The sequence below is a fragment of the Ursus arctos genome, unplaced genomic scaffold, assembly GCF_023065955.2.
Source record: "Ursus arctos isolate Adak ecotype North America unplaced genomic scaffold, UrsArc2.0 scaffold_15, whole genome shotgun sequence".
NCBI classification, from domain to species: Eukaryota; Metazoa; Chordata; class Mammalia; order Carnivora; family Ursidae; genus Ursus; species Ursus arctos.
The window spans coordinates 30578892-30604521 of NW_026622819.1; the positions used below are offsets into that span (position 1 = coordinate 30578892).

Genomic DNA, 25630 nt, shown 5'->3' on the forward strand with positions numbered 1-25630 from the left:
TGAGCCACCCAGGCGTCCCAGCTCAAACAATTTTTACAAAAGAGTTTCGTCACTCTGCTGAAAGTCAAATTTCAAACGTGCCCTCCTTGAATAGTGAGGCTCTACGGCTCTCAAATTTGTATAAAATTTCTGGGTCTGTTCATTTTCTTTTTCTTCCAAGCCACACCAGTTAGCTGTCCTAGGCCATCTCTTCCTCCTTGGGTTGTGTTTCCTTATCCCCTAAATAGTCAGGGGGAAAGTGAGAAATTCAGTTCACCCTGTGAGCCAGAAACTTATACATGCGAAATCAAATCATAACTTATATTTTTTTCAAAGCAGACATTACCTTTTGAAATGTTACTGTGGGGGCGCCTGGGTGGCTCAGTCGTTAAGCGTCTGCCTTTGGCTCAGGGCGTGTTCCCGGGGTCCTGGGATCGAGCCCCACATCAGGCTCCTCTGCTGAGCCTGCTTCTTCCTCTCCCTCTCCCTCTGCTTGTGTTCCCTCTCTCACTGGCTGTCTCTCTCTGTGTGTCAAATAAATAAATAAAATCTTTAAAAAAAAAAAAAGAAATGTTACTGTGAGTTTTCAGAAAAACAAAATGTCTAGATGGAAGCCAGAATTTTTTTCCTTCTTTGGCTTTTTGATTCATCTGCCTCCCTAACACAGGCCCAAACATTCCCTCATTTTCATTATCCAGGGAATTCCTAGAATGAGAAGTAAACTAAAGATGGAAATCCTAGCGTGGAAAAACCCATAAAAGTTCAAGTGACTGACAGCTGAATTCCGTGTGGGACATCTGCACCCGAGGTTGTACGGCTGTGTACAGGGGCACTAAGTGTTGAGGTGATGTGATTATTTAACCCTGCAACCTCTTTTTTTGGGCTCTCTTCATGCTGACCTGTGTTTAGAAGCATGTAGAGATGCTGTATTGAACAAGCCAGAGGAATTAAACTAACTCATATGAGAAAGACATACAGCCTCCAGGGAAGAATAAGGTATTTGGGAGGTGAGAAAAGAATAGGTGGGGAAGATTTTTTAAGAATCCATTCAGATTATATTGAGGGGCAGAAAAAGAGTAAGAATGAGCAGGTAGACGTGCAGCTTTTATTCTGTGTGACTTTTTAAGAGTACGATAGTAAAGGAAAGTGTTAGAAGTTTTGCTTTGTGTTACAGATATAAACCTTATTGCCTTTTCAAACCTTATGCCATTCAAAGACTTTCTTAGAATTGGTTGCAAAGAGCAGAATGGTGTGATACTGAAAGCACAGGCTCTGAAGCCAGATTTTCTTGTCTAAACCCTGGCTCTCCTATTCTGTCTCAACTTGAGCAAGTTCCTTAACCTCTCTTCCTCAGTCAGTTCATCTGTAAAATAGAAGTAATAATAGTATGTACTTTAGAGGGTTTGAGAAATAAAAGAGCTAATATATGAAACATATTTAGAATACCCTTCTGGCTTCCATCTAGACATTTCATTTTTCTGAAAACTCATAGTAATATAATATATTATATATATATAATATATATTTATATTCCTAAAAACTCACAGTAATATATACATATTAGGAGATCAAAACAATATTAGTAATTTGCATTTATACATTTTTTTGAATCTGATACTGTGTGAGATGGATAATTAGGTAAAGTCAAGTCTCATGTAAGTTATAAGTAAGACATATTCTTTAGAGTATTTAAAAGCGACTGAAATAGTTATCTATTAGATTTTTTCCCTTTATAAAATACTACCCTAGAAATACTTTCTAAAACCAACTTCCTTTAAAAAGCAAAACAAAAACAAAACAAAATGTTCTTTATATCCCGGTTATTCACATACGATATTCATTTATCTGAAAGTCACTATAACCAGGGCCCAAACTGGTGAATTTATATGTCAAGTGCAACTCAATCCCATTGATACATTAAAATGGGAGGCCTCAAAGTGACACTGAGCTTCTTATTTTATTGAGAAAATTGAGACCAGAAAGATTAAGAGACTTGTTCGAGTTCAGATAGCTAACTTGTCAGAACAGCATGTGACAATTGACTTTGGAGATAGGCCAGGAAACTAGATCACAGGACAAAAATTAGGAAGCTAGAGGGTCCTTGGATTACGCAAGCACTCAAAATTCAGAAATACTCAGGAGAATAGGGAGAAACAATGGGTCAGAAAGGGGGGAAAAAATCCAGATAAGAACCAAAGGGACGTAAGTGACAAGGGGAACATGAAATCGGAGCAACCCTGACTCTTCCAGGAAGCTCTAAATGTGGTTGGGGTGAGTGAGGTGTTGTCCATGGGAAGGACGAATCCTGACAGAGGTAGGCACTACAGGGAAATGGGGAAGGAGTTCAAGGTAGGATAGGTGGCTGAATAACTAAGCAATAGCCTAAAACTGTAGGTATTTGGAAAATTCTTGGGGTGATAAATCAATATTTGGAAATTTGGGGGAAATTATTTTACATGGAGGTTATTATTCACAACTGAACTAGTTCCTTCTCTTACCAACTTATCACACAACAACTATAACTACTTGTTTACCCATTTAACTGTAATCTAGATTACCAGGGACATAATAATAACTTCCTTCTTATAGAGTCCATGTGAGAAGAGAGGTGTTATTTCCAATATAACATGTTAGAATACAGTAGGTTAAAGTTTCTCTCTTTACGGAGTGTTTGTCAGAAGTCAAAAGACTCAAGAGACTTAACCAGACTCTCTAACAGCTCTAATACATGCCCAAATAAGAGCAATAAAACAGGATAGTCTTCGTTGGGTCTTTAGAGATGAACTCTTGAACTCTCAATACTTACTCTTGACAAGGATTTTTAACTGATGCTCGGATCAGCCTAGAGTGCAATGGGAAAGGGAAACCACGAGAGTGTTCCTTTTCTCATGAGGCACGTGATGTGCACTTCAGGCTACCACAGGGCAGTGGGCTATCACTAACACTCAAGACTTGGATAAGAACTGTACTAACCCTAACCTTTCCAATTTTAGTGGACCTTAATGGGCTATTTCTACAATAATTTATTGCTGAAGATAATTCACAGCCCACACAATTCTTCAGTGTCTGAGGAATTATGACTTCGTTCTTCAGCTTTAATTAGCTGGCAAGGAAGGAGGGTTAATGACATTGGTACACATTCTTTGCAGCTATAACTAGTTTGTCCTGATGGAAGATGTACAAAAAGAGACTTTATCAGATCTCAGTTAAAAAACAATTAGCCAAAAGCACAGAGGAGATGTTCTGGAAGTGTTAGGTAGTTGGGGCTTGGATTAAAATAGTTAATGCAATGAATTGCCCTTAATCTCTGGTTGTAGTTTTCTGAGACACTGTGATAAATTTGTCTAATCCCTTAAAATTATAACCCTAATGGTAAGAATCCTGATTTTTCAATCCGTGAGTAGAAGGTTTATGCATACACCTGAACCTGTTAATGGATGGAGAATTTAAGTATTCCCCTCTCTTGCATGCCAGGTAGAGCCTGATTCAAGGTCCCTACTCTTGCATTCTCTAGTTGGCACTTCTTAGGACAAAACCTAGGGACATCATGTTTTTCTCAAAGAATAGTCCTATAAATTGCCTATTTCTATGAAAAAGATATTGGTAAGTGTCAAAATCTACAGCCATGAAAAAGAATGCAGAAAATGGCAAAGAAACCTTCTCTCTTTTTGAACTTGGAGAGAGTGTGTGCTCTGTATATAAAGAAGAAAGAAGTATGCAATACCACTAAATGTATTTTGATTTAGCGTCCTGGAATTATGGAAGCCAACCCACTAAAGTGTTGCCAAATTCTGGAGACTTACTGAGCCTTTTTTGCAACTGTTTTGGTAGTAAGTATGTAGTCCTGATAAGACTAGCATTATGAAAATTATATCAAAATTGCTATACTATACATTCTGTGCAAAAGGAATAACATCTGTTTTCTTTTTACTTCTGTATCTTTAATCCTTAGCAATACCTGGAACATAGTCAGTACCCAATGTGTGTATGTACACATACTATAAATAGAAATATACATATATAAAAATTGTTGCTGACTTATTTTTTTTACTTATTTATTTGTAACATTCAAAGTGGAGGACGGACATAATACTTTACATTTTACAAAGTGCTTTTCACACATACTCAAATTTACACTTCATTGAAAAATTGCTATAGAGCATGCCTACTCCCTGAAACTTCAAGAGACCCAATCACGCAACAAGAAATAGAACTTGGAAGTATGCAATTGTGGCTCAGCAGGAATTTCCTTGGAAATTCCTGGAAATAGGGTGGATCCTTGAATAATGAAGTTCTACACCTCCATCATTCTCATCATTCCCATCATCTTCAGTTCCAAAGAGTGTAGGTAAACTACAGTTGGGAATCCTCTGAACTCAGAGATTTTCAGTCTACCGATAAGCTCACCAAACTTTGGGCATGTTTTTGGTAGGCATAAAAGGAGGCGACGGAGAGCCATGTCCACTCATTTGTAGCCTTGATTTGGTATATATCTTTAATTGTATGTTTCTGCTTTGGTTGTAAACCAAAGAGGAAATGACCCTGTATCTGAGTGATCATTCCATCCAGTCCTCAAACCTAAATTAGCTTTTGTGGTCTGGCCTGGTTCAAGTGCCCAAAGTATTCTAATGTGGATGGCTTCTGTTTTGACTTAACTTATAAAACTATATATTTATAGTATCTTTAGGACAACAAAGTTTTATTTTGCATATTTGATGCAAAGAGTCCTTGAATTATCATTATTGAATATTTATGGAGCATCTTTTACAACCAAGTCATTCCTGCGAGGAATTATGAAGAAGAGAAATGAAGAATGTAGTTGTTATGGGCTGAGCGGTGTCCCTCACTTCCAGAATTCATATGTTAAAGTCTTAACTGAGCCGCTGTACCTCAGAATGTGATTATGGTTTGGAAATAGAGGCTTTGCAGAGGTTAAGTAAGTTAAAATGAGATCACTAGAGTGGGCTCTAATCCAGTATGAGTGGTGTTCTTATCAAATTTGTACACAGAAGATTTGGACATAGACACATAGACACACTCTGTATGTACAGAGGGAAGACAATGGGAAAACACAGGGGGAAAAGTGTCCGTCTACAAGCCTAAAAAAGAGACCTAGAATAGATCTACCTTTCATGACCTTCAGAAGAAGTCAACCTTGCTGACACCTTGATCTTGGACTTCTAGCTTTCAGAACTGTGAGAAAATAAATTACTGTTGTTTAAGCCTCCAGCTTGTGTACTTCGTTATGGCAGCCCGAGCTAAGTAATATCACTTCACTTAACGATTCTCATTCACTAAGATCTTACATTTATTTCTATACCCATGGATATGAGATGAAAATAAATAAAATTTAGGGTACTTCACATTTTAAATACACATATCATGAAACAGCTTGTATTTCTTATAGCATCCTTCCCGTAGCATGAGAGGATTGGGTTGTTTTGTTTTGTTTTGCTGCTTATTGGTTCTTTCGGTTACCAATCAGAAGATGATTTACAGAATGATTTTATTTTTACGTGCAAAACATGCTTAACACAATTTTTGGAACACGTAATTCAATAAGTGTTATTCCCTTTCTGCTCTGTTTCTCTACTGCATGGTTTCCCAAAACGTCAGTGCATAGGTAGAACCTGGGAAAAATCAAGTAGCTAATATAAATTATCTGGAAGCTCTTGTTAATTTTTCCCTTCAGTGACCCTGTTCATCATTTTGGTAAGCTCTTTCCAAATAACTAATGTTCTTAGATTTAGTTACCAAGCCATGGATCTAGCCACTGAGCTGCTATTAGTTCCAAGTCACATTGTTCTTGACCTTTCACTTGTTTGCCAAAAGTTACATGTCCTGGTGCCCATTTTTTTCAGGGATATGCTCTCCTATCTTAAATGGTAAATCAGCCATCTTATAAAAGGTACTTCATTCCCTAGATAATTATAACTGAATGCATACTGTAATTCTCATGTAATATAAAAAATGACTTATTCTAGTTCTATCCATAATGGTAAAAAAGAATATTTTGTAGTTAACTGATCCTTTGCTATTTATAATATCACATTCATATTCAGTTAACATTTTTCTGAATACCTGTTATGTATCAGACACAGAATTTTCCTACCCATTCCACATATGTATCGCAATCCCCATTTTACAAGGGGAAAAAAAAGCTTTAAAGAGTTGTAATAATCTGCCCTAAACCACAGTTGATAAATAGTGAAACTGATATTCAAATATTCAAATCCAAATTCTGACCCAGTTCCATTTTTGTTGTTATTTACTACTGTCTCCCATTTTGATATCTTAATATGCTTACAAATGTTAGTGGAAAGAAGTCAGGGGAAAGAAAGGAGAAGATACTGAAACCAAGCATTTATTTTCTTTTCTATATTCCATTCCCTGTTTTGTATTTGCATATCTGGGGAGAAACACAAAAATTGTTGTTTTTTTTTTTGTTGCCTAAGAATGTGGCAAGAAATAGCAGGCATCAGAATGGCTCTAGTTATAAACAAGAGGTCCTCGGCGCTCCCCTAGGATAAATGCTGTTTAAAGTACACATCAACATAATATGGGAAAAGGATTCTAAAAACAGAGACACCTATTTAAATCCTTCAGTCAAACAAATATTTCATCTCAAGACTTTGCTTACTTGGAAGAATAAGCAGACTTACTTAAACAGGCTATGTGTTCTAAAAAAATAAAAGAAAACTTGTGCACAGAATTTCCCTCTGAGCACAACTTATTGATTTTTCTAGATGTCATCCCGAAGGAAGCAAAAATTATTACAACTCGAGAGCAAAAGCATACTTGACAAATGGGAGCTTCTAGCTTTAGGTTGGGAAAACTATCTTACCACATCCGAGCTGAATAACAGAACAAGTCAGCAAGACTTACACCCAGTTATCTTTTTTTTTTTAATTTATATGAAAAAAAAAAAACCCTCTTCTAGGAAAAAAATATCTATTCAGAAATCCTCTGAAAGGATTTCGATTTTATAATCTAAACTTCGAAGCACAATTCCAAAGAGAAGAGGAATGTGTCCCCCAAAAAGAAGAAAAAAAGAGTATCTTTGCAGTTCAAAATAAATTGTTTAGGAAAATGATAAACTTCAACCAACAAAATTTCATAAAATATTTTCACAACTAACAGCTAATCTAGGGAAGATCAGGATTTAAAAAATGTGTGTTCTGGTTTAGGTCTAGTAGCTGTGTGCCTGGGGCCTCAGAGTGATCACCTCTATTTTCGATAGGGTGGACAAAAATAACCGCTTTACTACTAAAACCATTTTTTAAATAAAATCCTACATGGCTGTCTATAAATATTTAAAATATGTATTATATAGATATCTTTTTAATTTTCATTTATGTGTATGTTTTTCATCTTCTGTTTTTATATAGATGCACAGTTGCTTTGTCTAGAACGGGATTGCAGGTGTTAAGCCTACCTGCTCCTCTTTCCTCTCAGGCTCCCAAGAGATTACTGATGACCACAGTTTGGAAACCTCTCAACCTTGAGCACTCCTCAGTATCTTTTAGGTATAGAAATTACCTTTGCGTGGCGCAAATGTGCAGCCAGACAATATATTAGCAAATAAGTGAACTTTAGTAAGAAGACCACATATATATCAGGCATAGCAAGAACATTTAATTCAAGTGCGAAGGGATGCCTGGGTGATTCAGTCAGTTAAGCGTGGGACTCTTGATTTCCACTCAGGTCGTGATATCAGATCTCAGAGCCCAGTGTTGGGCTCTGCGTTGAGCATGGAGACTGCTTAAGATTCTCTCTCTCCTTTTACCTCTGCCCCTCCCATGCTCATGCTCCCAACCTAAAAAAATAAATAACAGATCATTCTAGTGCTAATTCTTTCTATTACTAGTTACTACATGATACCACTGGATTAAGAGTAATGAGAACACTTTCGGAGTTCTGTGCATCCACAAGCCGAAGTTGTTACATCTGTGCACACATTCACACATTTGTGATGCCAGCATAGTCAAGTGTACGTACTATATTTAAAAGTTCCCATGAACAGAAAAATGTGGTGACAATAATATTACAAAATTATAACTGAATAGTTTTCTATTCTGTTCTATTAGCAAAAGTATAGTTACGAAAAGTCATGACTTCGGATGATTAAGTTTGAATTGTTCTCGTTCTTCCCGGAAGGAGAAAATAGTTCCGCGTAAAGAAATCTGATTAGGGGCGCCAGGGTGGCTCAGTCCACCAAACGTCTGCCTTCAGCTCAGGTCATGATCCTGGGGTCCTGGGATGGAGCCCTCAAGGCAGGCTCCCTGCTCCTGGGGTAGTCTGCCTCTCCCTCTCCCTTTGCCCCTCCCCCTGCTGTGCTCACCCACTGCGCGCATGCTCTCTCTCTCTCTCTCTAATAATCAAAATCTTTTTTTAAAAAAAGAAATCTGATTAAATGGTAAGAGAAAAAAGTCCAATATTAGAGACCAAAGGGATGCAGCCAGAAAAAGAAAAAAAAAGTGGGCTCCAGAGCCCACTAGAGCACCAACTGCATAACTCAGTCCCGGTTCCTGGATAATTCATTGATGACTTCGCTCACGGAGAGTATTTTCAGTGATATCCCTTGAAAGAGACAACAAATCATTATAGAAAGATGACAAACTTTGGGATTAAGTTCTCTGGGTTGAAATCCCAACTCAGTTATTTACTACAAATGTACTCACTCTCGATTTTTTCATAATAAAATGATGATTGTATCAACTATCTAGTTGGGTTGTTGAGAATATCAAAAATACCACAAGGAAAATGCCTGCCACGTGGTAGATAAATGGTAGCTAATATCATTGGTCTTACTTAACATGGTCTTGAAAAATGTTGAACAGAAATCTATTTCAATTGATTAATGGTAAATTTGAAAATGAGAGTGAAAGGATGTAAACATATCTTGTGTAATATTCATTGTCTATTTAGCATTGACTACTGAGTCTCCCCCCCCCCATACCTGTTACTGATCTAAACCCCCCCATTCCCAGACAAGGAGGATTTTGGAAAAAAGAGGGCTTAGCAAACAAAAGAGAATACAAAAGAGACCAGGCCCTGTAAATTAAACTGCTGAGAAATGCCAACCTTATTCTCTGTCTTATTTCTTACACTATGCTTTAAAAAGTAATGAATTGGGGCACGTGGGTGGTGTAGTTGGTTAAGCGTCTGCCTTCAGCTCAGGTCATGATGCCAGGGTCCTGGGACTGAGCCTACATCAGGCTCCCTGACTTCTCCCTCTCCCGCTCCCCCTGCTTGTGCTGTCTCTCCCTCTCTGTCAAATAAATAAATAAAATCTTTTTTTTTTTTTAAAGTAACACATTGTTTATTGTGAAATTTGTTTCCTGGTTGAAAGAGAAGGATCTCTACTCTCAACATGCATAAATTTAGGGTTGGGAACTAAATGTGAAATCTTTAATCTTCTTGTGAAATATTTCATCATGATACTTTGACAATTAAAAGGTTACCTCAGGCCAGGGGGCAGGCAGGGAGGCAATACAATTCTTGTCAGTTATCAATGCTACTTAAATAGTTATTTTTATCAATCCTACATTTAGATAGTTGATTTCAGTCAAACTTCTCAGATGTGCAATTTAGAGTTATTCCTGAAATCTCCTATGGAGTGAGGGGAGGGTGATAGACATTTATGAAAAAAATAAAACTGAAACTGGGCTTTAACTAATTTTCCTGAACAGAGCTGAAAAACGTAGGGTATTCTCAAGTTTATAGAAGAGTGTCCTTCCCCAAAGTAGTGCTTCTGTTCTCCCAGGATGTGTCCCCATGGAAGTCCTAGGGCTCACTTCACACATCCTAAGCCCCAAATGGAAGGAGATCCCAGTAGAGGCTTTTTCGGGCATCTATTCCTCTCCCTCGTTTCTGGTTAGGAACATCTTTCTGATCCCTTAATTCTTTTGATTACATTCTATCTCTTACAAATTCCACCTTTCTGCTCAAAATATTCAGTGGAAAATTGGGAAGAGTCCCTTTAGAATATATGAATCCATAGTCTAGAAATACCCTTTCACATGGGATTTTCATGCATTTGGTGTTGTTCTTTGAATGTACGAAGGGGCACTACTTATGGCTATCAGTATGGATGGAATGTCCCAGAACGTGTGGGTCCGGCCACTGATGGAAGATCCCACAGCTGCATACTAAGGAGCCCTCATTTCATACAGAGCACACACCTATTTCCACTTGCTTAGAAAAAGCTGTTACCACCACTCGTCGTTGCCTACTTGTTTGCTGTCACCTAAATTTGGACTTTCAGAGAAATCCTCCAAAAAAAAAAAAAAAATACACTGCAAAATTGTCCTTCAATAAAAGTTTTCTATTGACTATCCCGGAACTGGGTGGTTTCATCAGTTGTGCTAAGGGTCTCGCCACCTCTCTGATTTTGAAAACTCTTTCCTAAAAAGAGGTGTGTTGGGGAACAATGCAAATTGGCCAGTTTATCTTAAAGTTGGGGGTTTAGCTCTTGCTTTTTTTTTAGTTTGGCAAAATGAGTGACTTTTTATTTACCACTGCATGTATCAAGATTACAATAAAAACACTCGTGATACCATCCGAACAAAAGCAATGACTTATTGGCAATAGCAATGAACAGAATATTGACAGTCTCTGAGGAGAATCAAGCAATTACCCAGGAGCTATAAACCTGATCGCAGTGTGGTCTTCTGCTGTCTTTTGTGGCTTTCTCCTTTTTTGCCAACTACTGGTTTAAAGTCGTTCATATTTGTTGTTTGGACTGCACTACCAATAAAGGTAAGATATGAAATTGTTGTTTCTTCACCTTGATTGGACCAAACAACTATAGTTACACTGTTAAGATTAATAATAATGAAGTGCGACTATGCCATCTTCTTTAATATTATCCTCCATTAGTTCCAGAGCTTGAGTTGGTCACCTCTTTCTGCTTCTTCAAAACCCACAGATTGGGGTGGATTGATAAGATTTTTTTTACATATTTAGGCCCCTGACCATTAGCTGGCCCTTGAAATCTCACTGAATAGAGTTTACCAGCTGATTAAATGCTCGGGTAATAAGTAGCTGTTCATCACAATCAGATTCCAAGGTCATGCCTTTTTGGAAACAGTATCAAACCCATGCTCTTTGCTTTCATTAAGACATGAGCAGCATGTTAATAGGAGACGTTAAACCCACACAGTTCTTTGGATTCCCACAGCATCGCTCCTTGATATTGGTCAATTCTCACTCTGTTTCGAAAAAACCAGGATTATGGATGTTGCTGATATATTGTTGGTGGCAGCTCTTCCCTGACATTGATGCACACCTACTTCCAGGAAAACTGCCTGTGGATACTCGTTAGCTTGTAGAACTGAATGCTGCCCCCTCGCGTGGTGAATGTGACGAGGGTGAGTGTGGAGCCCCTGCTGCACAGCTCAGCCTGCAAATCCGGGTAGTTGCTGACCGGCTACTCTGCCACATTTCTCAGAGATCCCGGCGGGGCAGCCACCATGCCACCAGCTTCAAAACTGAAGGAGAGGAAGACCCAGGAGAGGAAGGGAGCAGGCTCCTAAAGGCCAAGGCCTGAACAGAGGAGGTGACAACAAGGCAGTCTTTTTCTGGACTCTGTGCAGAGTTTACCAGGAAGCAGAACTGCTGAAAGGGAGGGGGTGGGAGAGGAGAGGGGAGAAGGGAGGGAAGGAAAGGCACGTGGCACCCAGCTGGGTTTACCTATTGTTTTTAGCATCTCCTTTGCAAAGTCTGATTGTAACCATCCCAATGCTTCAGGGGGTATGGCAAGGGTGTGGTAAGCAGAATAATGGTCCCCAAAGGTGGCCACACCCTAATCCCTGAAACCTCTGTATATGTCACCTTACATAGCAAGAGACTTTGCAGATGTGATTAAATTAAGGATTTTGAGATGGAGAGATTATTCTGGATTATTCGGATGGGCCCTCTGTAATCATAAGGGTCCTTATAAGTGAAAGAGGTCAGGGGGGAAAGTCAGAGTCAGAGAAGCAAAGGTCTTGGAGTGATACAATTTCTGGAGTTGCAGATGGAAGGGAGTTATAAGCCAAGGAATGCAGGCAGTTTCCAGAAACTGAAAAAGGCAAAGAACAGACTCTCTCCTAGAGCCTCTAGAAGGAATGCAGTCCCCCCTGCATCTTGTATGTTCCTAGTCTTGCCTGCTCCCTCAACCTAGTGCCTAGCAAAGACCCTGCCATTTGGTTAGAGCCTATAATTATCTGTGAATGAATAAAGAAATTCTATCCCCAAGTTTTGTCAGATCAGAGGCTCCAATACTCCTCACTAGTATCTTCATTCAACAAGGTCCATATTTTGAGCCATCTACAAATTCAGAACCCCAATATGTATGTCAACATTTCTGCCTTCCATCTTATCATTTCCACTACTTGGGCCTAGTCTTATCCCTCATTCCACTGATCACTGTGCACTGCAGATGGCAATACACATATTTCAGTATCAATGATGATGATAATATTAACCGAGATTGTGTGAGTAAGTGTGATTTTACCAATCATCAGATAAAGAAAAAAGAAATGGAATGAATCAGTCAAGATCCAACCAGAAAAAGATACTCATTCCAAATATTTAAAATGGGAGTGACATTGGTTTAACAGATAGACCTGGGACTCCAAGCAAGAGGAAAATGTGGTAACCCTGAGATTAGAAATAGCAGAAGCTCCCACTACACATAGACTGAGACCAAGGGAATAGATGGGGTTATTGGAACCCAAAGAGCTTGGCTGACCTGGAGGAAGCCAGGAGGGCCTATTAGGTGGGAGCTGGAAGCAGGGAGAGCACAGGTACAGGTAGATATGTTGTTTGATGCAAAGAGTGAGGTGAAGAAATGTCTTGGACAATAACATTGTATGTCAACTATACTTTAATTGCAAAAATTAAAAACATATACATACACACAAAAATAATACTGAGGAAAGAAGACAGATGGACAGGAAGGAAGGAAGGGAGAGAGGAGGAAAGAAGGAAAGAAGGAAGGAAGGAAGCAAGCCAAGAAGGAAGGAAAGACGGGCGAGCCTTGGACTCTCCCTTCTCTCACCTCCAATCTCCTGATGGTGGTAGCCAAATCCACCCAGAAACTATCTGACACAGGAATAAGGAAGATCATCTTGGACCCCCCCTAAAATACATGGGGTTGAGCATGGGGTTGGAGGGATCAGAGGGGAGGTAGAATAAGGTTTGACTCTGAGTTCCAACCCTCCAAGGAACAGCATGCAGAAGAAAGGGATTTCAACTTCTTATATGAAAGCATTTAGTAAATACCTAGAATCTAATTATCTCTTAAGTGTTTTGTAATACACCTTTAGTAAAACATTTAAAATAATCTTAATTACTATCATCTATAACAGAGTCTGAAAAAACTGTGATAAATGAATGTAAAACCTGAGTTCCAAGGAATACCTCATACACTATTTAAAGCAATCATAATAATCTGTTATTAAATAATGTCAAGTGGAAACTAGTTTAGAATGCTCTGTATTTCTAATTTGCATTCTGTGCTAGGACATATATCTCCTAAGATAAGCATAAGAGAAGTGTAAACCATGCCAGCTCAGAAAAAAAAAAAAAAAAGAAAGAAAGAAAAAAAGAAAGAAACTGAGCCAACATCAGTGGACAGACACGTATTTTCCAAGAGGTGTACGTAAACTGTGGGCTGATTTTTCTGTTGAAGACAATATAAACTGTCATTTGAACATGAAGAACTGGAAATAACACCTAGAGCTAAAAAGATAAGAAAAAAAATTAAGTAATGCCATGGAATGTGTATAGGCTAGAGTGACATAAAGTTTGCCAATTGTCATGTTTTAAGCGAACAGGAATTTTCCTATGAGCTTAGAGCAGTAGATTACTGAAATCAAAACATCTTATGGGTTTTTCTATATTTTCTTTTTCTTCCCTGCTTTTTTTGGGGTGCGGGGAACCCATCATCTCATGATTTATGACCTAAATCTCAGAACTTTAACTCCCATGCCAGCTAGACAGTAGGATAAGTCATTTTGTTATGACTAATTAGCTATTTATCCTTTGAAAATATTAAGCTTATGCTGGGTAGACTTAATTTATGTTATGATTGAAATGTTCATGACAGTTCATTGTTCAGAGTTGAAAGAACATTTTTTAAAAGGCAATATGTTAGTCAATAAAATAATTAAAAGATTTGCGCTGTGAAAACCATGCTGGTTTTTTCTTTCTCAACTCCCTCCTGATAATTTCACCATTCCTGATTTCCAAATTCTGGAACCAACCATTTAAATTGTGCTGCTTTTCCCCCTTTATCCTTAAAAGTCCAACACTAAGCTACTGTCCTCAATTCAGTCACAACTTTTGCTCACCAAAACCCACAGCCGTTCTTTTAGACCACAATGGAATTTGGTCTCTGTTAATACTGCGGCACTTGCTAGCTCCTATCCACTGATACAATTCTGTCCATATTTTATTCCTACAGATTCCTAAGCATTTGAACATATTTGTTCCTACGTTAGTTATGAGCCCTTTGAAAGTATAGACAATGGCTTATTTTATCTGACATGGGAACCAACATATATTCAATGACAGCCTCTCCCAATGTATACTTATCCTTTCATGTTCTCTCATTATTTCTTTCCTTGTGTTATTCTCCACCCCCACTCATTTTAAATAGAAAATTATACCCCTTGCCTAGCTCTGAATATATGGCTAGATCTGGAATTTCTTTATAAGAGTAATTTAGGGGGCACCTGGGTGGCTCAGTCGGTTAAGTGTCTGCCTTCGGCTCAGGTCATGATCTCGGGGTCCTGGGATTGAGCCCTGCACTGGGCTGCCTGCTCAGTGGGGAATCTGCTTCTTCCTCTGCCCCCACCCCCTGCTCGTGCTCTCTCTGTCAAATAAATAAATAAAATCTTTATTTTTAAAGAGCAATTTAGTTGTAGATAAGTCCCTTGGACACCTATCATTCCCAACCAAGGATGTCAGGACCAGATAAAACTTCTTCAAAGTCACAAAACATCATAGTTACATTTTTTAGCTTGTTCAGTTCTATAAATATTTTTAATCGAAAATGATGGATACAAGAAACACAAAGATAAGTATGACATGACTCCTGCCTTCAAGTGGTTCGTTTTTAGTGGGAAAGAGAGCAAGTGAGCAAATGCAATATGCCTGGTGTTATGGGCTGAATTGTGTGCCCCACCCCAAATTCATATGTTGACGTCCTAACCCCAAATACCTCAGAATGTGACTGTATTTGCAGATACGGTCTTTAAAAAGTAATGAAGCTAAAATAAAGTTGTTATGGTGAGCCCTCGTCCAATCTGATTTGTATTATAAGGAGAAAATCTGGACACACAGAGAGACACCAGGGATGCATGAACACAGAGAAGAGGCTGTGTGAGGACGAAACAAGAAGACGGCCATCGACAAACTAAGGGAAGAGGCTTCAATGGAAACCAAACCTCCTAACACCTTGATCTTGGTCATCCAGTCTCTGGAACTGTTAGTAAATAAGTTTCTGTTGTTTAGGCACCACATCTATGGTATGTGGTCATAGCAGCGCTAGGAAACACATACATTTGGTGAGTCCCACATGGCTGTCAGCGTAAGACGGCGTCAGAACAAACAGAAGGGGGCCTCACATAGTCTGCAGTGTCATACAAAAGCCATGAAGAAACTTTCCTCAATACTGTACTCCACATTATCTGAGCGCTCTCTGAGGACCATCGCCGGATGTCAGTGGACGTCAATCTCTGTGTACATGTACAAATACACAAATATACTGTAATTCGGACTGGTGATTTCCAAGATAATGAGCTAATGATAGCCAGGAGCAGAAAACTCAAATGCCTATTAGGTTTGGCTCACGGCAGTTAGAATCTGAATGTATGGCCAGGATTGCCGACATCGAGAGTACATGGGTAACTGCAAGGTCTTAATGAAAGTTACAACACAGAAAGGTGCAGTAATCATTTTGGGGTTCTTTTTGCTGATCAGTTCTGCAACAAACAGGGTGGTTCTTTAAACAGCTGCCACTGGAGTGGTATTTTTCTGGCTGCTGCCCAATGTGCCTTATAATTCCTCTGATACTTAACACTCAATTTACCCCCAGTGAAATAAGGGGGCAGTGCTATTGGTACAGAGGGCAAGTGAGGAGGACCTTCCAGCTCGAGGTAGTTTCTCTCAGCCCTAGAACTCAATTTTAGAGAGACCCTGAGTCCCATAAGTAATTGTGCCCTCACGGGAAAGGGACAAGGAGATGACAGAGACTTTATGCTGCCTAGTAGCAGCGCAAAGGCTTTAGGGTAAGTGGTCAACACCATTAGAAAGAAAGCAAAACACACCTTCAGCACCCTCTGTTCTCCCTTCGTCTGGCTCCTAAATTCTTTGGCACCTGCTCCCAGGTGCCCAAGTCATCTTTCCTGCTGTCTAACTTTGCAGAACTCCTGCACCTGCCACCAGTCTGCCTGGTGCTAGAAAATAATGTCTGCTAGAAAGTACTTTGCTTTACTAGAAAATACTTAATCTGATAAAACTAATGTGTAATAAGGTGTTTATGGTGAATATTTGTAAGGCACCATTGCAGCAGAAACATGAAAATTCAAAAATGTGTTACAGAACTGTGAGTGTTGAGATCAAGGATCACCAACTCAGGGGAGAGGCAAGAAGTATGAGTGAATAAGGCAGCTGGGTGGGGAGCAGTGAAGGAAAACAATGTTCCATCTAAATGGACACAGTCGTTACTCATCCCTGTGTAATTATTGTCAGGCTAGACTGTGGCCTATAGTTGCCACGTGTTGCCGTCTGTCCTTTTTTTTTTTAATCTCTCACTTTTAGTAGTAGCAATCATGTAAACTATTAACTCTAAGTGAACCAAACAAATATATGTACAGGACAAAACAGCCTCATGGACCAACATTAATCTATAATTGGAGATATTTTAAGACACCTATTTCTTCGAATGAAAATAACACCAGCCTTTGTTCTCAGAAGTCAATGAGCATTTTGCACAAGGAGGATTAAGTAAGCGGGGTAGAGAAGTGAGAAGTCTGGAGAATTCGTTTATAGTTTTCTATAGTCTACTCACCAAATGTGTGGCATCATGGAGGTTCCTTGTCCTTTTTTTTTTTTTTTTTTTGGTAGCTTAAATTTATTTTATTTTATTTATTTTATATAATAATAATTTTTTATTATATTATGTTAGTCACCATACAGTACATCCCTAGTTTCTGATGTAAAGTTCCATGATTCATTACTTGCGTATAACACCCAGTGCTCCATGCAATATGTGCCCTCCTTAATATCCATCACCGGCCTATCCTGTTCCCCCACCCCCCTCCCTCCTGAAGCCCTCTGTTTGTTTCCCAGAGTCCTTGTCCTTTCTGAATTTGAACTTTATTTTTTTATAAAATGGAAGGTTTCTTGTGACCTTATGCGATCTTATGATTCTAACTATGTCACTGTAAACTTTCTGCTCAATATAGTTTGTGAATTTTTATTTCAATTTATGAAAGATAATCTAATAGGTTAAATCTTTACAAAATATTAAATATATCTTTATCTTGTTGAGATTTTTAAGATATATAGTCAGACTCAAAACCAAAATCACTACCTCAATGGACATTGTTAGAAGAAGAGGCGGAGAAGGATATGGTGGGGAGGAAACAAAGATTCACAATCAAACCACCCACCTAACACCTGCACCTGAAGTAGCCAAGTAGAAACAACTGAAAACCAGTAGATGTGGAGAAATAGGTGCAGAAAAAAACAGTTAAAAAGAAAGACCTCGAACAATCTTATAAACTAAAATTCCATACTACACGAGGAAAATCAAGGTCATGAAAGATAGGTTACACATTTTATAAATAGGAAATTTATGCCTGAGAGATTACAAATATCACAACAGTCTAAAAACTATACATACATGATATATTAGCAGAGATTTAAAAATGTATTGTATTTAAAAGAAGAAGAAGAAAAGTTTTCAGGGAAAAAAGCAGGTGGCTGTGAATAATTAAGAATAATAATAATAATAATAATAATAAAGGGACCAATTTGAAATCCTGGGAATAAAAAAATATTTTTGGGGGCGCCTGGGTGGCACAGCGGTTAAGTGTCTGCCTTCGGCTCAGGGCGTGATCCCGGCGTTATGGGATCGAGCCCCACATCAGGCTCTTCCGCTATGGGCCTGCTTCTCCCTCTCCCACTCCCCCTGCTTGTGTTCCCTCTCTCGCTGGCTGCCTCTATCTCTGTCAGATAAATAAATAAAATCTTTAAAAGAAAATATTTTTGACATTGAAATAAAAGAAGCCAATGGACAAAAAAATTAAACTAGAGAGTGAAATAGATAATTATTAAACTGAATGGAAGCATTGAAAGTAATAGAGAGAGATAAAAATGCTTGTTTAATACTTGAAAGCAGAGTTAAGAGAGCGACACAGAGGCCAGAATGAGAAGTGTCCACAAATGCCTAAGAGGAATTCTAGATTTTGAAAAAAAGAGGAGTTGATAAGAAGGCAATATTAAGGGACGCCTGCTTGGCTCAGTCGGTTGAGCGTCTGACTCTTGGTTTCGGCTCAGGTTGTGATCTCGGGATCGTGAGATGGAGCCCCTGAGTCAGGCTCCGTGCTGGGCATGGAGTCTGCTTGGGATTCAATCTCTCCCTCTTCCCTTTCCTCCCCCCCCCAAAAGAAAGAAGCCAATATTAAAAGAGACATTTATTTAGTGTTTTTCAGAATTTTAAAAATTTGTTTCCTCAGATTGAACGTGAAAATCAAATGGCAAGAAGCATAAATAGAAAATTTACATCTAAACACATTGCAGTGAAATTTCAGAATATCAAAGAAAAAACTAGTAAAAGTTACCTCTGGAGTCGTATTTCCTAAGAAAGGCATTTTATCTATAAAGAAAAGGCACTTAACTGACAACAGACTTCTCAAAATCAACAATAAATGTTGAAGGAAAATAACTGTCAGTCTAGAATTCTACAACCTATCCAAACTCTCATGACGAAATCAAGACATATGAGACATAAAGAGACCAAAGGATTTCGACGCCCACAGAGTCCCACTAAAAAGAACTATGAAAGGAAGTAGTTCAGCAAGAACCACGAACCCAGAGAAATGCATGAAGCAAAAGTTCAGTGAAATAGTGTTTTAAAAACAATAATTAATTACCGTGATGCTAACATTCTTTTTGCTTTTATAAAATTAGAGTTAATTTTCTAGGCATGGCAGATGGGATGGGAAGAGTTCAGATGGTAGTTGCTACGTTCCATGTCTCTGGCGAGGACAAAGATACAGAATATTTTAGGTTTAGAACAAAAACATTGAAAGAATAAGAAAACCTGTTTTTTTTGTATTGGGCTAAACAGTTTTTAGAGATGCTTCTAAATTTTACTTTTATGTATCTGTAAATGAAGACCGTTTAACATATTTTAGTTGAATTACAATGTTCCTTTCAAAGAGGCCAATGAAATAACTGAAATTAATAGTATTTTATTATCTCGATAGTCAAAGTGGCATAAGGACATGAACATTATTAGAGCAAGATCTTTCTATCACCTATTCAGAAAATATTCAAGAATAGATAGGTTTTGTATTCAAACAAAGCTATGCTCTTCCACAACCCAAGCGCCTGAGTGTCCACAGGCGGGTTTCTTCGTCTTTCTGATGTTCAGTTCACTTATTGTTGTAAGGAGTAGTAACATCTACCTTACATGATTGTGGGGTGAAGTTTTGAGGTAAGGCTGGTAAAGTGCCTGTCACATGGTAAGCATTCAATAAATGGAAGCAAATATTTATCAATAAAAATCATAGGAACCAAATTACACTGGTGAATACATGGGACAGGAGTTAATTTTAACATCCATGTACTTAGTGGACTGCAGAGAGAGAGAAAGGATGAGAATTAAGTGCAAAGTGAGCCAACAATGCAAAAATAGTTCCTAATTTGTATCTCAATTATAAAATGAGCACATTATTTGCAGAAAAAGTAATTAATGTAGAAAGAGTAAATAAATATGCTTCAGAGTAAAATACTTTACTTTTGTCCTTTTTCTTAAGTCCTCAGCCCAAGTGGATTGGCAAATGTAATTTAAAAGATCACATTTTTTTTTTAAAGTTAGATTGGGACTCATGGTAACCACATCAGCAGAGCTGTAGACCTTTTAGAAATGGGTTTTTAAATGGAATTGTTGACAGACTTTTGCCTATGGTCACATAACGTGATGTCCTTGAACTTGGCTCTAAGACGTTCTTTTACCTCAATCCCTGGTTCTTGTCACACGGACCTTTTTTTCCTAAATTATTTTTGCTGATGTAAAAGATTATTGAGAGAATTTTAGCAAGACCTCTGAGGCAGTATTTGGAGGGCAGACATTTTTCACTAGCTTCATTATGTGGACAGGAAATATGAATCAGGCTGATAAATACTATTTGGGACAAAGGTGAGAGCCAATGGAAGTGTTAAAACAAATTGAGTCTATAATGAATAGAAAGATTCTACTGTGCAGAGCCGTTAATATTTTAAGATGAAAGGTGTGTTCACTTTCTAATACTTGCTTCAGAACTCTCAACTGTGTCTGCAATTTATCGCGTGTATTCAAAGTTACTAGTTGTGATTTTATGGTTTCAAAAGTGATTAGCACCAGAGCCCTGCTTTTTCATTAACCTGATATATTTGGTGTGTCAATGTGTCATGTATATGCTAGAGAATTTTGTTGAGGATTCAGCAGCAGCATGGAAGTTAATTAGAAAAAGTTTCATATGGCACAGATGCTCATATGAGAGCACAAATACGTTTTTTCTTCTTAATATAATCACAGAACAGTGTGTTTAATCTAGTCAGGGACATCGTGATGAAATTTCCATGATAACTAGATTTTTTATATAAGCAAAATATGGTTCGTGATGAGATTGAATAACATTCAAATATTGAAAGTAATGTTTAGATGAAATGAGGTAGGAATTGGAGCAGAGGGGAGTCGAAATAGTTTTGGATGAATTATTAGCTATGTTGATGTTGTGTGACAGATACATGGAGTTCTCTGTACTACTCTATTTTTGTGTATGTTTGAAATGTTCTTTAATATAAAAATTTTAATATGATGTTGAAAATGTTTCCAATAACATGAACACATGTTTATGATATGGTAAACAAAAGTACACAGCAGGTCACAAAATGGTCAGTGCAGTGCGAATGATGTCGAACATGTGTAGAATAAGGTCATAAACAGTTGAAGATACAACTGACAATTGACTCTTGAAAGCGAAATACTGGATGCTTTTTTTTCTCCATAATTATTTCTAAATTTTATAAAATTAAGCTAAAAAAGTACAAGATATATTTGAAAGCACTAAAAAAAAAATCAGTGTGTTTCTTACTCAAGAAGGTACTGGAAGGTAGTACCTATGGTTTAAGAGGAAAAGTCAATAGTAAAATACACACACAAAGCAGAAACTTCTTAATCATATGACTACCATAAGGAAGAGTGCACGAGACAATCCTTGTTCCACACAGAGCTGTGAGGATCCAGGTTTTGCCTTGTGGGTTAGTCGCAGAATCCTGGATCGAATTCAGCCATTTTTAATCTTTTGACTTTGGGCAATTTACTTAATTCAAGTTATCATTTCCTCACAATTATAAATACACAATTGTACAATTATGCGACTGTCCAAACAATACTAGAACATACCTCAGTGGGTTTTATGAAGAATAAGTGAGACAACCTGAACAAAACACTTATCACAGTGTCTCACACATAGTTCTTAAAAAGGTTAACTAACGGTGAGATGGCTCTAACAGTGGCTCCCTGGTGTTTCATTCATATAATCTTATGTCTTTGTATTTTACTTTCTTCTTCTAATGTAAAGTTAATTACTTTAACTGTTGCTAAGATTCTTTAAAGTCTATGGCACTTTTATGTTGTAAAGAGGCATACTAACCATTGCTTGCAATCTAATTAATGATCAATCCGTTAAGCTTTGCAGAAAAATAATTTGTTAATACATTTAAAAAATTTTAAAAGGGTCTCTGGGGGAAAATTTCACATAGTTAATGTGGTAGATTAAAGATGGTTGCAAATCCTTTACTACTTATTCCATTGAGAGGCAGAGTATAAGCTCTCTAGAAAGCTGACAGTGTCTACTAAGCACGTCCTAAACAAACAAACAGAAACAAACAAACAAAAAACCCCCACAAAACCTAAAAATTTAGTTTCTCTTAGACACTTAAAGTAGCAGGCAAAACATACGTAAATACAATAATTATAAAATGCATTACTTTTTAAAACTGTGGGCTTATCTCTTCATTATTTCTGGCTCTATAATTTTTAGGCTATTTACAATAATAAGGTGGTTTTTTTTTTAAAGATTTTATTCACTTATTTGAGAGAGGAAGACAGAGCATGAGCAGGGAGGTAGAGGCAGAGGGAGAAGCAGACTCTCTGCTGAGCAGGGATCCTGACGTGGGGCTCGATCCCAGGACCCTGAGATCATGACCTGAGCCAAAGGCAGACACTTTGACTGAGCCACCAAGCACCCCCCAATAATAAGTATTTTAATACCGTTCTGGATTATAGCAATGTTACAAGACTTGCCCCAGCCCCCAATACACACACAATTATATTATCTCAAACCTGCCCAGGGTATTCGGTTTGTGTTATCAACCCATCAATTGGAAGTCACCACATGGGATCACAATGATGTAAACCTTGAGTGACTAATAAGGAGTATGTACCCTGGTACCTTTCTTTAAAATCACATTTTCAAAGTTTTATTTGGTCAGTGTTATAAAACTCATTCCCTTGCTATTTCCTTATATTGTCCCAATGTGCTCGCATTATGGGAAACATGTCTAACTGGATATTAAAATTAAACTGTGTCTGAGACCCAAAAACAATAGATTTCAGATCCCAAAATGATGTGGGAGACAGACTGGCATTCAGAGATTTCAAAAAGGATGGCGAAGAACAAGTTAGGGACCTTGTCCAGACCCACATAAAGGTTACTCATTCAGACTGAGACCAGAAAACAGACTGGTGAGCTGTGTGAGGGGGAGCTCCTGCAACTGCGCTCTGTGTTCTATCTAAACCGGCAAAGAAGGGGGGTTGAGTGTGCTTCCCCCTTTGTCGCAAGTCCAAAGACCAGGGTTTCAATGGGATTTCTCACAGAAGCGGCCATATGCCACCTGCAGTTAGGGGGTGCTGTAGCTTTTGTTAAACTTGTCGTAAAAGTGACAAGGGAGCAATTGGTGGTTATAAGCTCTAGCAGCAGAAGTAAAGGAGAAGTAGCTACATCGGGCAGTTGGTACTCCCAGTTTTTAAGGGAAGGACGCATAACTATTTCCCATAAACCAGATGTGGAGCCACATAGGTGAGGATCAACAGATCTGGAGCTATTTTAAATGCTGCCTAACAGGGCACCTGTAGTGACAATTGGACCTCAAAGCAGAGAGTCTCTGTATATTGATTGGACCATCAGAAACATGGGGCTAAGGATGAGGAAAGTAGCCGGCTAGAGGAAGACGGGTAACCGTCATCACACACACACACACACACACACACACACACACACACACAGTAGCTTAAGGTTCTCACCATGGGCCTTGGAGAAACTCACAAAGTACCAATGAGGGAGAACAAAACAAAACAGTCTTAAATACCAGGCATTCTCAGGAATTCTACGACCAATTTATACAGTACCTGACAAGTAAAACTTTTCACAACCCTATTTACACAGCTGGAGATTCAAGCTACATGCTGTAAGTTGGTGTACACTTAATAAAAGATACAAAATAGGTCTATATGTTACAACTCTTCCGCTCATTAAAAGTAAGTTTTATATTAAGCATATCCTACTATAGTTATCCTTCCTTTATATTACAACAAGCCTGCAACATGCTCTATACATTGGTCTCTTTGAAGCATCATTATGATTCATATCACAACCTCAACTTTCCATTTAACTATAATTATTATTCCTAGTATTATCTTATTTGGGGTATTTGATCATCACAAATTGACCTGGGAACACTTTATGTTGACTGTGTTACATTTTTGTACTCTAAGATTTTCTGAAAGCAAAATTTCTAGCAAAAACATTTTCAAAACCAGATTGATTTTTTTTTCTACCCTAAGACATAAAATTAGCTACTCTCCAAAGATACTTGTTTCCTATAAATGGTGAATAGTATTAGAGATCAAATGTGAAAAAAAAAAAAAGGGATCAAATATATAGGTCAAAGAATGTATATGTGGTTGTTGCCAAGGAATACCAGTGATGGTCAGGATGTTACTATTAGTAGCCACATGGTCATAACACTGGAAAAATAGTTTATTTTTTAAATAACTATATAAAACAAATATGCAATTTAACCCTAACATTATTATGTCTTTTTCAATTGTTTTCCAATATAAAAACTTGAAATTTATTTTAACATTTTTTATTCATTTTCTTAAAATTTTCCTTCAAACATTTTTAATCTCTACCCAAAACTATATTCTCAGTTATAATGTATTTATATTTCACTGATCACCATCCTATGATCACTTTATTGACACATTCACATGGGACTGTTGTAATTTCTGGGACTGGAATCTGATTTTTCAACTCTAGAGACTGACCTCTGATGTTATATCTGGTAGAGATTAAAGTCTTCCACCACAGGGAGCTTAAGATGAATGAGGAGAACAAAACAAATATTTCAAAACAATCTCCAAGTAACAAAATGCTAAAAATGTGCCATACAATGTAACACTGTACATGAGTTGGCTTTACCTATAGTGAGCACGAACGGGTCTTATTTCTAGCCCAACCCCAAACTTGATCATTTTTGCCCCCACTATGAGTAGGGGTGATTTCAGTTGCTTTCTGAGAATTCTCTGTCCAAATTCTTTCCTTTGGCAATCTGGAAGGAGTTATAAATGTGATCACAATTGCCCCCCAGATATCTCCTATCTACTACCCTTGAGTCTTCTGTTGGGAAAGCAGACAAAGAATCTGGTAGATAAGATAGCAAAGAGAAGCACAAAGTATTGTGGGCACAGAGAAGAGGGCCAGCCAAGACATTTATAGATTACTGGTCAAGGTTCTTCCCCGAAGTAGACTCTAAATCCGAACCTACACAAGTGGTTATCCCAGGGAAGAGGGATAAAAAAATGTGTCGTAAACCAGGGAAGAGCCTGGAGAAAGTGATAGGAAATAAGAGGTTTGATTATAACTTTGATGGGTAGGAGGGGATAGTGAGATGCTGGGTAGACAGAAGAGAAAGGGCTGAGAAGTGAGAACAGACCAGTTCAAGAAGGCCTCCACAAGGACTGTTCAGAAGCACAAATCTGGGCAGTGTGGACATGGGCCCGGGGAGAGACAAGACTCAAGGCAGGGAATCTGGAGCTAGTTTGCTGTTCTAGTCATCTGAGAAACAATAAAGGCAAATTTAAGGTGGTTGTGTGGTAACTAGAAAAAGCACAGCAATTTGAAAGCTTATGAAGGAGCACAACGGACAGAACTTGATGGAATGATTCAGGGACAGAATTCAGCATAGCTTTCAGATCTTGGTTTGGGAAAGTGGGCATAGGAATTGTGTCATTTACTATAATGGAAGAACTCGGAGGAGGAACACCGGGATTGAATGTGGGTATTTGCAACACATCCAAGGGGAGATTATTGTATGTAGT

At 38.1% G+C, this 25630-nt stretch overlaps 1 pseudogene; it reads right to left on the reverse strand.

The window, feature by feature from the left end:
• Nucleotides 1-10534: 10534 nt before the first annotated feature.
• LOC113260727 (thioredoxin-like protein 1) lies at nucleotides 10535-13093 on the reverse strand (annotated as a pseudogene).
• Nucleotides 13094-25630: the final 12537 nt, after the last annotated feature.